This window comes from Malaya genurostris, chromosome 1 (assembly GCF_030247185.1).
Source record: "Malaya genurostris strain Urasoe2022 chromosome 1, Malgen_1.1, whole genome shotgun sequence".
Taxonomy (NCBI): Eukaryota; Metazoa; Arthropoda; class Insecta; order Diptera; family Culicidae; genus Malaya; species Malaya genurostris.
Window position 1 is genome coordinate 67,783,731 of NC_080570.1, and position 13,217 is coordinate 67,796,947.

The 13,217-nt window shown below is 40.6% G+C and overlaps 1 protein-coding gene across 1 annotated transcript in view; it reads right to left on the reverse strand.

The window, feature by feature from the left end:
- Positions 1 to 13,217, reverse strand: part of LOC131440360 (uncharacterized) — a 59,641-nt gene that overhangs the window by 14,267 nt on the left and 32,157 nt on the right. The window lies entirely within an intron of this gene.

Here is a 13,217-nt window from a genome sequence, read left to right on the forward strand (position 1 = left end):
AGGTTTTATTTTGCTTCAATAAAACGCGACGAACATGCTGTTGCTAAGGGAACCATCGTTACAACGCGTAAAGATATCGGAAATTTATGATCCCCAGTAAAGATTCACAATGAAATGCGTTGAATCACGGCAAAACGTGTTTATCAGTAGGTGCGAAAGTTGTCTCGTAACCGTCCTTCTACTATTTATACTCAGTACGCTCGAAAGCTCTCAGAGATAAATGCGCAGACAAGAATGTTGGGTAAGCTCTGATGGAATGGATCAGCTACTATTACAAATATCACTTGTACCATTCGTTCTGCGCGTTGTAAATAAAGCTGTTTTCGCATATCCTTACAATAAATTTAATTTTTTAATGCAAATTCTGCACTTTAGCTTAATAGTAGAAATAAAATGGAATTTGTGGACATTTAACGATTGTATACCATTCGGCTCAGTTCGTCGAAATCGAAAAATATCAAAGATAATGTCTTCACTCATTGCCGTTTCAACCTTCCGAGCGAACGGACGTGATTTGGATTTACTGCGAAAGCATTGAAAACCAGTTGTGTGTGTGTGATAAAGTGGTCGGACGATCGAAACGATATTGTGTGATAGACAATAGTGCTTTTTCCTCTGAGAGGTTTTTTTCGCATTATATAATAGAACAGTGCCTTATTGTGAGCGGTGGATCGAAACGGTACCGTTAGCCGGTTATTGTTTCGGCGATCAAGGCCAAGTGTGCGGATTATAAACAAGCGGCCATTGTGTGAGGATTATAAATAAGTGTGCTTTTTCCTCTCGGAGGTTTTTTGCACATCATCAAAGCGGCGATACGCCGACCGACGAAGACCAGCTTGGTGTCCCCCGTTGGATCTTAAGTTAAGTACCGTTACTTCGATTATTCGTTTTTGACCATTATATTTCCCCCCGAATTACTTGTTTCTGCGCGGAAGTAGTTCCGCGACATGTCTAATTTAAGTCCTGGCCCCCCCGCTCCCGATGTTCAAATGGAGACTTCCCTTGTCTGTAAAATGTCCCGCATAAAGAGCTATCCTGATGGGCTCGCACTACCGGCCGGGCCTTACGCGGTCTATTTCCGGACCAAATCAAGAGAAAAAAATTTAAATATTTTAAAAATATCGCGAGACCTGTTTTCGCGATATAATACTATAAAAAGTATTGATAGAATACGGCCAGACAAGCTCAGGGTCCTGTTTACCAGCTCTAAACAGGCTAATGAGCTTGTTCAAAAGGATCCCTTTACGCAGGAGTACCGCGTCTACGTGCCCGCTCGCGAAGTAGAAATCGACGGTGTGGTCACCGATGCGAGTTTGACTTGCGAGGATATTCTTAAGTACGGGGCGGGTTGTTTTAAAGACCCCTCACTTAAGAATGTCAAGATACTGGATTGCAAGCGATTGCATTCAGTATCGATCGCAGGGGATGGAACAAAGTCTTATCCCCAATCAGACTCTTATCGTGTGACCTTCGCCGGCACGGCTTTGCCCAACTACATCCTCTTGGACCGGGTTCGTTTGCCTGTTCGTTTATTTGTACCCCGGATAATGAATTGTACCAATTGCAAACAACTGGGGCATACAGCTACCCATTGCAGCAATAAGCCACGTTGTGCTAACTGTGGGGAAGCTCATGCGGACGGCTCTTGCGGTAAGGATGCTGAAAAGTGTCTCTACTGTAAGGAGGGTCCACATGACCTCTCTGATTGTCCCGCTTACAAACTGCGAGGTGATCGAATGAAGCGTTCCCTAAAGGAGCACTCCAAGCGTTCCTTCGCAGAGATGCTTAAAAGTGCCACCCCTCCTAAACAGACAACGAATCCATATGCCTGCTTGTCGACTGACGAGAGCGATTCTGACGACCCTTTGGAAGGTCCATCTTCAGCGGTCCCTCATAGCTGTAGGAAAAGAATGAATAAATCTTCTCATAAGCTACCTAGTAAGGGTTCGAAGGTGTCTTCCGAAGGGCTTCGAAAAGTTACAGCTAACGGGAATCGGGAAAAATCACCGAAGCAAAAAGCTCCTGGTCTCGGAAAACTCAATTCCGAGATGGAATTCCCACCACTTCCAGGGACTACAAAATCCCCAAGCGTCCCTAAAAATCCACCAGAGAACCAACTAGGTGCTGGACTTATCAAGTTTTCTGATGTTGTGGACTGGATTTTTACAACTTTCAATATTTCAGACCCTCTTAGAAGCATTTTAATTGCTTTCATGCCTACAGTAAAAACATATTTGAAGCAGTTGACTGCAAATTGGCCCCTTCTTTCAGCGATTGTATCTTTCGATGGCTAAATCATCCACCGAGGTCACGGATCTAATCACTGTTTTACAGTGGAATTGTAGAAGTATTATCCCAAAAATAGATTCATTTAAATTTCTAGTAAATAATCTGAAATGTGACGCATTTGCATTGTGCGAAACTTGGTTAACTTCTGAAATACCCTTAAACTCCCACGATTTTAACATTATTCGCCTGGATCGAGATGATCCCTACGGAGGAGTACTTATAGGGATCAAAAAGTGCTATTCTTTTTATCGAATTAACCTCCCCTCGATACCAGGTATTGAAGTTGTCGCATGTCATGTTACAATCAAAGGTAAGGACCTTTGTATTGCTTCCATCTACATTCCCCCAAGAGCCTCGGTTGGGCATCGGCGACTCAGTGATATCATTGAGCTCCTTCCCGCACCGTCGTTGGTTTTGGGAGACTTTAACTCACACGGTACGGGATGGGGCTGTCTTCACGATGATAACAGATCAGCTATGATCCATGATATCTGCGATAACTTCAATATGACAATATTGAATACGGGAGAAATGACACGGATTCCTGCACCACCAGCAAGACCAAGTGCGCTGGATTTATCCCTTTGCTCGACATCGCTACGGTTGGATTGCACGTGGGAGGTAATTCCTGATCCCCACGGTAGCGATCACCTACCGATCGTAATATCAATCACCAGCGGCTCAAAACCATCGAAGACAATCAATGTTTCGTACGACCTCACACGAAATATTGATTGGAATAGCTATGCGACCTCGATATCTGAGAAATTTGAAAGAACTCAACAACTTCCTCCGGAGGAAGAGTACACGTTTTTGGCTGGCTTGATTCTCGACACCGCGACTCAAGCTCAGACGAAACGTGTACCCGGCGCGAAAACTAACATCCGTCCTCCCAACCCGTGGTGGGACAAAGAGTGCACAAATTTAAACGCGGAGAGAGCCTCCGCGTATAAAATATTCAGAAAAAATGGAACACCTGATAATTACCGGAATTACGCGGCGTTAGACGTTAAAACTAAGAACTTGATGAGAGCCAAGAAACGCGGTTACTGGCGTCGGTTTATAGACGGCTTAACGAAAGAAACATCTATGAGCACTCTTTGGAACACAGCCCGACGAATGCGCAATCATAACACCACGAATGAAAGCGAGGAATATTCCAACCGCTGGATATTCGATTTCGCTAAAAAAGTATGCCCAGACTCTGTACCGGAACAGAAGATCACCCGCGCCGCGACACCAAACACAAACGAAACACCGTTTTCGATGGTAGAGCTCTCACTTGCACTCTTGTCATGTAACAATAAAGCCCCGGGATTAGACAGAATAAAATTCAACTTGTTGAAAAATCTGCCTGACCCCGCCAAAAGGCGCTTGTTGAGTTTATTCAATAAGTTCCTTGAGGGCAACATTGTTCCACATGACTGGAGACAAGTGAAAGTGATCGCCATTCAAAAACCAGGAAAATCAGCCACCGATCACAATTCGTATCGGCCGATTGCTATGCTTTCCTGTATCCGGAAATTGTTCGAAAAAATGATTCTCTTCCGTCTAGACAATTGGGTCGAAACTAATGGCTTACTTTCAGATACACAATTTGGTTTCCGCAGAGGCAAAGGAACGAACGATTGTTTGGCGTTGCTCTCAACCGAAATTCAAATGGCATTTGCTCGTAAGGAACAAATGGCGTCAGTTTTCCTAGACATCAAGGGGGCTTTTGACTCAGTTTCCATAAACATCCTATCTGAGAAGCTGCATCAGCATGGTCTTTCGCCAGTTTTGAACAACTTTTTACATAATCTATTGTCTGAGAAACATATGTATTTCGCGCATGGTGATTTGTCGACAATACGATTCAGTTACATGGGTCTTCCTCAGGGCTCATGCTTAAGCCCCCTTTTATACAATTTTTACGTAAACGACATCGATAAATGTATCAACACATCTTGCACGCTAAGACAACTTGCCGATGACAGCGTTGTGTCTATTATAGGACCCAAAGCTGGCGATCTGCAAGGGCCGTTACAAGATACTCTTGCCAACTTATCCACATGGGCTCTTCAAATGGGTATCGAGTTCTCTACGGAGAAAACTGAGCTGGTTGTATTTTCAAGGAAGCGAGAACCAGCGCAACTACAGCTTCAACTAGGGGGTGAAAACATAGCTCAGGTCTTCACATTTAAATATCTCGGGGTCTGGTTCGACTCCAAAGGCACATGGGGATGTCACATTAGGTATATGAAACGAAAATGCCAACAAAGAATCAACTTTCTTCGTACAATAACCGGATCGTGGTGGGGTGCCCATCCAGGAGACCTGATCAGGCTGTACCAAACAACGATATTGTCCGTGATGGAATACGGATGCTTTTGCTTCCGATCCGCGGCGAACACTCATTTCATCAAGCTGGAAAGAATTCAGTATCGTTGTTTGCGTATTACCTTGGGTTGCATGCAATCGACTCATACGATGAGCCTCGAAGTGCTGGCGGGCGTTCTCCCATTGAAAAACCGGTTCTGGGATCTCTCATATCGTTTACTCATTCGATGCGACATTTTGAATCCTCTGGTGATTGAAAATTTCGAAAGGTTAGTTGAGCTCAATTCTCAAACCCGTTTTATGTCCTTGTATTTTGATTACATGGCTCAGAATATTAATCCTTCTTCGTTTGTTTCCAACCGTGCTCATTCCTTGGATACTTCTGATTCTACTGTGTTTTTCGATACTTCCATGAGAGAAGAGATTCGTGGAATTCCGGATCACGTGCGCCCTCAAGTGGCCCCAAATATTTTTTATAATAAATTTAGAACAGTCAACTGTGAAAAGGTGTTTTACACTGACGGATCAAACATCAACGAGTCCACAGGCTTCGGTATCTTCAATCAAAACATCACCGCTTCGTACAAACTCAGTGATCCGGCTTCAGTTTACGTCGCAGAATTAGCTGCTATTCAGTACACCCTCGAGATCATTGAAACCTCGCCCAAAGACCATTACTTCATTGTCACGGACAGTCTAAGCTCAATAGAAGCTCTCCGGGCAATGAAGCCAGGAAAGTACCCCCCTTATTTTCTGGGGAAAATACGGGAACACTTGAGAACTTTATCTGAACGGTCTTATTTAATATCGTTAGTCTGGGTCCCTTCGCATTGTTCCATTCCGGGAAATGAAAAGGCAGACTCATTGGCTAAGGTGGGCGCATTAGAAGGTGATATTTATGAAAGACCAATCTGCTTCAATGAATTTTTCAGTATTTCTCGTCAGAAAACTCTCGAAAGTTGGCAAACTTCATGGACGAATGACGAACTGGGACGATGGCTACACTCCATTATTCCTAAGGTATCAACGAAACCGTGGTTCAAGGGGATGAACGTGAGTCGTGATTTCATTCGCGTTATGTCACGGCTCATGTCAAATCACTATACATTCAACGCACATCTCCGGCGTATCGGGATCGTGGAGAACGGGCTCTGCACCTGTGGCGACGGTTATCAGGACATCGAGCATGTCGTGTGGTCGTGCGTAGAGTATCGCGACGCCAGGTCGAAGCTACTGGAATCCCTCAGGGCCCGAGGTAGACCGCCTGAAGTTCCGGTTCGGGATGTGTTGGCGAGTCGGGATAGCTCATATATGCTTCTGATATACGAGTTTCTCAAACACATTAATATACAAGTGTAATCTGTTACATCTGGCTTAGAAAGTTCCTCCTATTTATCGACGTTGTTTCAACTGTGGCTAAGAATAATCTTCACCTGCAGGTTCGACACTAACTTCCGCCGATTATCCCGATTCCTCATCTGTCCACCATCTTCATCGGAACTAACAAGATCTTTGTGCTGTCACTAACCTTTTCGCTTCCCCCCTCCCCGTCTCTTCACCATCTCGATGTCAACTAATTAGATCTCTGTCGTTTTAGTCAATTCATTCCCATATCCCCTTTTTACTCCGTTTTCCGCAATATTTACTTCGCTATTTTTTTTTCTCATTTTCTTCTGTAACAACACCATCATCGCCCACGGAAACTTACCAACAGCATGCGGGCCACCCGCCGGGTATTCGTAACCTGGGGGTGTTTCCCGCGGACCCACACGGACCGAAGAATGCGGCCAACATGAACATTCACCAACGCCATATGGAAGACTCTCATGAAATATTCAATTCACCGGCCACTGCCGATCACCAGCTGAAGGCTGGATCTGCCAAAGTCAACCATTGCGACCCAAATATGACATTACTCAATGATACAACCCTAGTTTTAAGTTAGTCGTAAATTAAAATTAGTAAAAGCCCTTGGCATCTTAGAGCTTAAGCAGTGTGCCTTAAACATTATATTCTTGAATAAAAAAAATAAAAAAAAAAAATGTCTTCACTCATTTTTCAATTCGTTTTTTCGGGTCTAAGTTCCCGTAAATCGTACCCGAATAACGGAGGTTTGCAGTAGCGCTTAGGTGGCGTCAGCAGTGCAACATAAACTGCTGACGCACTGATGAGTCGAAGGCGAAACGTAGATATTAAAAATAGTTATGTGCACTTAGCACAAAACCGGTACCAATACTCCTAAATAACTATAATCTGTTGACGGCCAGTACGCCGTCACATAGTTTCCTGTCCTTTGGCACGTTAGTAAAGACATGACTAACTTCACGTCTGCTCAGTGGTTTATGTTGGACCGTTAGGTGGCGCTAGTAGTTCAACATAAAATGCTGACGCACTGATGAGCTGAAGGCGAAACGTAGAAATTGATATTTTTATGCCTGTCTAGGAGAAATCTCCTACCAGCTGTATCGCCCACTTCTCTAACCTCCCTTTTTCCCACCTTAAGGGAAGAGAAGAGATGGAAATTCAGGAGTTTCTTCGAGGTGTTGGCTAACTCCCTTCGTCAGTATATTCCTCTTTCTATAATTTTAAATTTTTCGCGTGTTCCAAGAGCTTTTTCCTTCCCAAAAAGGTACCGAATGATGGCGCGATGTCGATTCCACACTCACTCATGATTGTTGCGTGATTACTGTTTCTGATACAACTCACACCAAGAATCCAAGAATTTGTGCTTCTATATCGAGTCGCATCTACTCCGATACCGTCAATAACGATTAGGTAAAGTAGCATTGCTAGGACATCATACATCCTTACCTCACACCAGCGACTACCCGTATTGGAACGGACAAAACTCTGGAATACCGAACTTAGCGTACGAATGCTTTGTACTCCACTCCAATGAGGTCGACAGTTCTATCCGTAATCCCTCCGGTGCCTCGCAGATTTCAGTGGTTCAGATGATTGAAAGTTTCGTTGTAGTTAATGGATATCAAAGAGAAGGACTCTTAAAATTCGTTGATCTGTTCCTCGATGATACAGACCGTGACAATGCGGTACACACATAATCCTTTGGGGCGAGATCCTGCCAGCTGGTACCGAAGAACCGTGTCATCATCATCCCTGCTTTCAGTTTAGGATAACTTTGTACAGAATTTTGAGAACAATGGGGATCTTCACTAAGACACTTTGCATCCAGTTGGCCGGAAAGGACGTCCCCAGGTATTACAGATTAGTTGATGAAACATTTGCGCGGTTAAGCAATGGCCGCCAAAACTTCGGATGACTGCTTCAATCTCCTGAGGCTTCGGAATTAACGAGGGTAATGCGTCGCACCTCTGGCTGATCATGGTCAGATGCCATCCATCTAGATCAGGTTTGACACAGAGAAATATACTGGGTTTTCCAGAGGTGTAATTTGAATAGCCCATTATTATTGCAGATGTCACTTTTGAAAGTGTAATTTTATTATATTTGAGAAGTAGAAACTACGCCATTGATGAAAATGGAGTGATACAAATCATAAACAACGGCGTGTCTTTGCTGATAAAGGTTTGGAAATGCATGAAAATTGTCTCGAATTTCATATGGACTGAGGAGAACCATTTCCATTTCGGTGGATACGTTAACAAGTAAATTTTACGTTTCGGGGCTTGAAAAACGCAAAATTTATTTTTAAAAAGCTTCATCATTCGTTTGGCGTGGTTTATAGTTCGGCGCAGTCATACGACCCTACTTTTTCGAATATGACGCTGAACAGTAACGGTGAATGAACTGAATGGTCATGGGATGATTAACCATTTTTTATGCCCGTTATTGGATGCTGTTGAGCTGGACAACGTTTACTTTCAACAAGATTCATGACCGAGATAATAAATTCAATTATTTTTTTTTATGCCGCACAAGCAACGAAACTATCGATTTTTTATGGGAAAAGTTTCCGGACCGTGTTATCTCTCGAAGAGATGATCACAATTGTTCACAGAGAAAAAAACGGGCCCGGGGGATTGCAATGCAGGTCCCGTTCGTTTAGTGAGCAAAAAAACTTTACTCCATCTCCGGATTGAACTATAAAAACCTTATTTAGGGGTTTGGTACCACGTGGGTACCGGATTTGTGCTAAGTACACTTAACTATTTTCATTTTTTACGTTTCGCTTTCAGCTCATCAGTGCGTCAGCAGTTTATGTTGAACTGCTAACGCCACCTAACGGTTCAACATAAACCGCTGAGCAGACGGCCAGAACGTCGTCACTTAGTTTCGTTTCTTTCGGCACGTCGGTAAAGACATAGCACTTCGGTGTGATAAGTGTATATGTAAGTAGCATTAACTTTACGTCTGCTCAGCGGTTTATGTTGAACCGTTAGGTGGCGTTAGCAGTGCAACATAAACTGCTGACGCACTGATGAGCTGAAAGTGAAACGTAATAATATATATATATATATATATATATATATATATATATATATATATATATATATATATATATATATATATATATATATATATATATATATAAACCTGTTTTAATCCACCTAGTGGTGTAATGATGCCTTTCTCATATCAATCATACTATTAAATATAATACTGTGGTATTCTTCAAAATTATATTTCTTCGATTCCTAAAAGAATAACCGAAATAAATTTGTTTGACCGTCGACTGATAAAAACTATCAATTGGAAAAGATTTGAGGTCGATTTAGAAAACTTTTTACGGTTTTTCGCTCTTTTCAGTGATGGTATAAAATTTTTAACACACTTTACCCAATATTTCCGGATCCGAAAGTCGGATTCTGATGAAATTCAGGAATTACGTATGGGACCACAGGACCTTTCGTTTTAGTTTGCGAAAATCGGTCGCGCCATCTATGAGAAAAGTTAGAACACATATTTTCTTTTTTTGCACATTTTACCCCATAATTCCGGAACCGGAAGTCGGATCCAAATAATATTCAGGAATTTTGTATGGGACCACAAGACCTTTTATTTGAATCTAAGTTTGTGAAAATCGATCCAGCCATATCTGAGAAAAGTTAGTGCAAAGAAGAAATTTTGCGTACTCGACGAATTGAGTCGAATGGTATATGAAACTAGGCCCTCCGGACTTCGATTTAAAAGTCGTTTTTCACAGTGATTGCAAAACCTTTCTATATGAGAAAGGCAAAATCCGGAGAATAGGAAAGATCTTCGAAAACAACGTGAATTTAACCCTTTAACGAACATAAGATATGCAGGACGAAATATGTCAGTACAAGATAATATTTTAGCTATTGGGGGTGTAAATTAATAGAATATAACCAGAAAAACATAGCAGGGTGCAAAAGTTTCCTATAATTTCATGGGAAATATTTTTCCCTATGATTCTTAGAAATAAAAAACAGAAGAGTTGGGTTTATTATATCGTAATTTAATTTATTGCTTTAATTATCAGAATGGTAAAATAAATAGTTAGTTATGGCATTTTACTAAACGATTTCATGTACTTGTGGACGTTGCACAGAACACATTTATTATGTGTTCTATTTCCTGTACGTCATTTTGCACAAACTTTTTTAGTACAATGAAGATTGATAGTTCTTTTTACTCTTTCGTTCAGAAACACATTTATCGTCTTGGAAATAAGTTTTCTTTAACATTCAGTAAAAAGAAACATCGATTTAATAGTAATTGAAAAATCTATAATGATTTTTCTAGAAGGGAAACATATTCCCCTTGAGCGTTAAGGGGTTAATAAAAAGGATGATATAAGTGTGTAAAAGAGATGGCGTAAGTGTTGCATAAGATTTTATGGATAGCGATAAGTCCAAGGTACGGACATTTAGCCTAAGAGAGGAGACTGAATAACTAACTTTGCAAGATCTTAGCAAATATGAGTTTATATATTCTGTAAGAGTTTCAAAAATATCTGAATTAAAATGAATTTTTATTTTTCATTTCTGCCAGTTGTAAATTTGTGGAGTACAATCTATTCAACTACTCATCATCAATGAAATAATACTGGTTAAAATTTCAGTACAAGCTGAATTTATTATATCACTAATAGTTGACAATACAAATCCTACTCAAATCGTAACTCTGTAAATTCAGTAGATTCATATCGGTTTTAATCATATTTTTATTAGGCTTGCTCATCATTGAACTTGTAAGAGTCCAGCTATTAACACGGAAAGCAGAAGCCAGATTCTCAATTAGCACCAGCACCACCTACCGGTATGAATCCTAATTTATAATAAGTTCGATATCAAGAGCGAAATAACCTATGGCGCTTGTTTATAATTATTATGTATGAAGTGATAACAAGAAGCAAAAAAAACTATTATTCCCACGTTACAGCTGTGAACAAACAATCATTTGTTGCCACTGCAGATTGAATTATGTGATTTCAATTGAGACGAGACGAAAGGTTTAGACTAGCGATGACTTATACTGTCCATGATCGCTTTTCAGTGCCATATAGAAAATCGACGCATTGAGAAAATGACGATTTAAATTTAATTTTGCACTAAACATGATGATGTTTGTAATATACAGCGAATGTTCCGATGCTTTCGACTATTAAATAAATATGCCAGAAGAGAGATAATATTTTTTTCTCATTTTATTTGAACTACAATTTCTAAAAGTATAGTAGAATTAAATTCCATTCGTTAAGCTGACTAAAATTGATAGAAATCCGTTTTGAGCCAATATGCGATTGTGGGTAATACACTTCTGTTGAGTCGAGTGCATCTGAGTCATTTTGAAAGAATCTCGCGATTTATCCCACAGATTCTCGTTTGCCAAGGTGCTAACTAATAAAATTACATCGCTTGCTTCAAGGGTTGTACAAACTCAACAAAATTCCTTCATACTACTGTGAAGCGCGTTCGGGTGGCAGATGTAATATCCTAGGAAAGAATTGCGCTTTTTCAAGTGATTCCTACAGTCCTACAGTCACGACCTGCTAGCGACAACTGGCACACCATCGAAGATTATTGTAAGTAAGGGCACACAGTTTGAATACTGCTTCTGCCATAATGTCGTAACACTGTCATCGTGACATGACGCGCGGGCAACGCTTCGAACTGCTGGGATTACCGGTCGCTAAACAGATATGTGCTTCCCAATCAGGTATCTGCATCGTGATAGCTATACTAAATCCACACATTGCACCAGAAACACGTTCTTTTAAATAAATGCATTCTGGGAACTACACTGTCTATACTCATAGCTAAACTGTTACGGTTTTCGTAATTCTGCAACAGCAGGAATTAATAGGCACGAGTTGTAACAGGTATTTGACTAGAATTTTAGTCTTAATTTTTTAATTAAACCGAAAATCTTAAATGCCCTCGGCTTTTGTTTCCGTTTGTTTTTTATTTTTGTTAATGCACCATTAATGCTACACGGAACCGCAAAACTAATTTTTAGTATATTCTAATTTTAGGTACATTCCACCCAATTTATGGGTTCCGTTCAATGACCTAATTATAGGTAAAGTGGCTCTAGGTAGTTTCCGTGAGGGACGTGAAAAAAGTACTTAAATATGAGTTATATCTACTCAATGGTAAGTTATATTTACTCTACAGTTTAGTTATATTGACTCAATTTCAGGTTGATACGTTTTACCTAATTTTAGCTTATTGAACGAAATTCTCGCTGTTGGGTGGTTTTTCTCTTTGTATTTTGACAACGATGGAAGTAGCGAATGAAAGAAAAGATTCGAAAGAACTCAAAATTAAGAAAAAGGCAATGAATAATAGGTAGTTTTGATTTTCCGTGTAGGTTAAAACGCTAAATCGTACAATACACTTTTTTCACTTCTCTTGATATATTTTATTTTATCTTGATTTGCTGACAGGTTGAATTTCACCAAATATATTATATACAAATATCGATCACTTCAGGGATTCCAATACAAATCGAAAAAAAAACATCACAGCTACACCCTCTCGTGACGGAAAAGGTTACTAATTCAAAATTGTTCAATAGTTTGCGTTTAGCATGCACCACAACCCGCTTGCACGTGCCTGGCAGATATCCCCCCATATACCCGGTAACGTCTATCAGAAGCTTTTGTTGGAATGCTGGCAGAATTCCGGAAAAAGTCAGGTAACAATGCAACAACCGCTTCCAGCAGGCAATTTCGTCTGGCGATTACTAACGGTTCGGTTTCTGTCGGATTCCTTTTCTATTAGAAAAGCAAATGAAGGGTAATTATGTTGCCTTTGCACTACATGGTATGCAAAGCTTCTTCTCTCAATACACCAGTATTTGCATCTCATCTACCTGATCTCAAGACTCGTACATGCAGGATTGACGAATATCAAATGAAGTCGAACAGAAAAAAAGAAGGAGAAGTGAACTTGCAAGACGTGACGTGACGAGAGAATGACGCAGTTTCGCCTGCAAAATTTTGACAGCTGCCGGAATCTTACCAGGATTCTGCTGGCTGTCAGAATTTCTCACAAGCGGGAATCTAAAATGTCAATTAGCATGATGTCCACTTAGAGGTGGTAACTTTTCTATATTTTAAGTGTTGTTTTTTCTGATGAAATAAAATGTCGCCTATAAACAATAGGACAATCAAAAAACAAACCGTTCAAAACTCTGTGCAGAGTTAAAATTAAACTTAT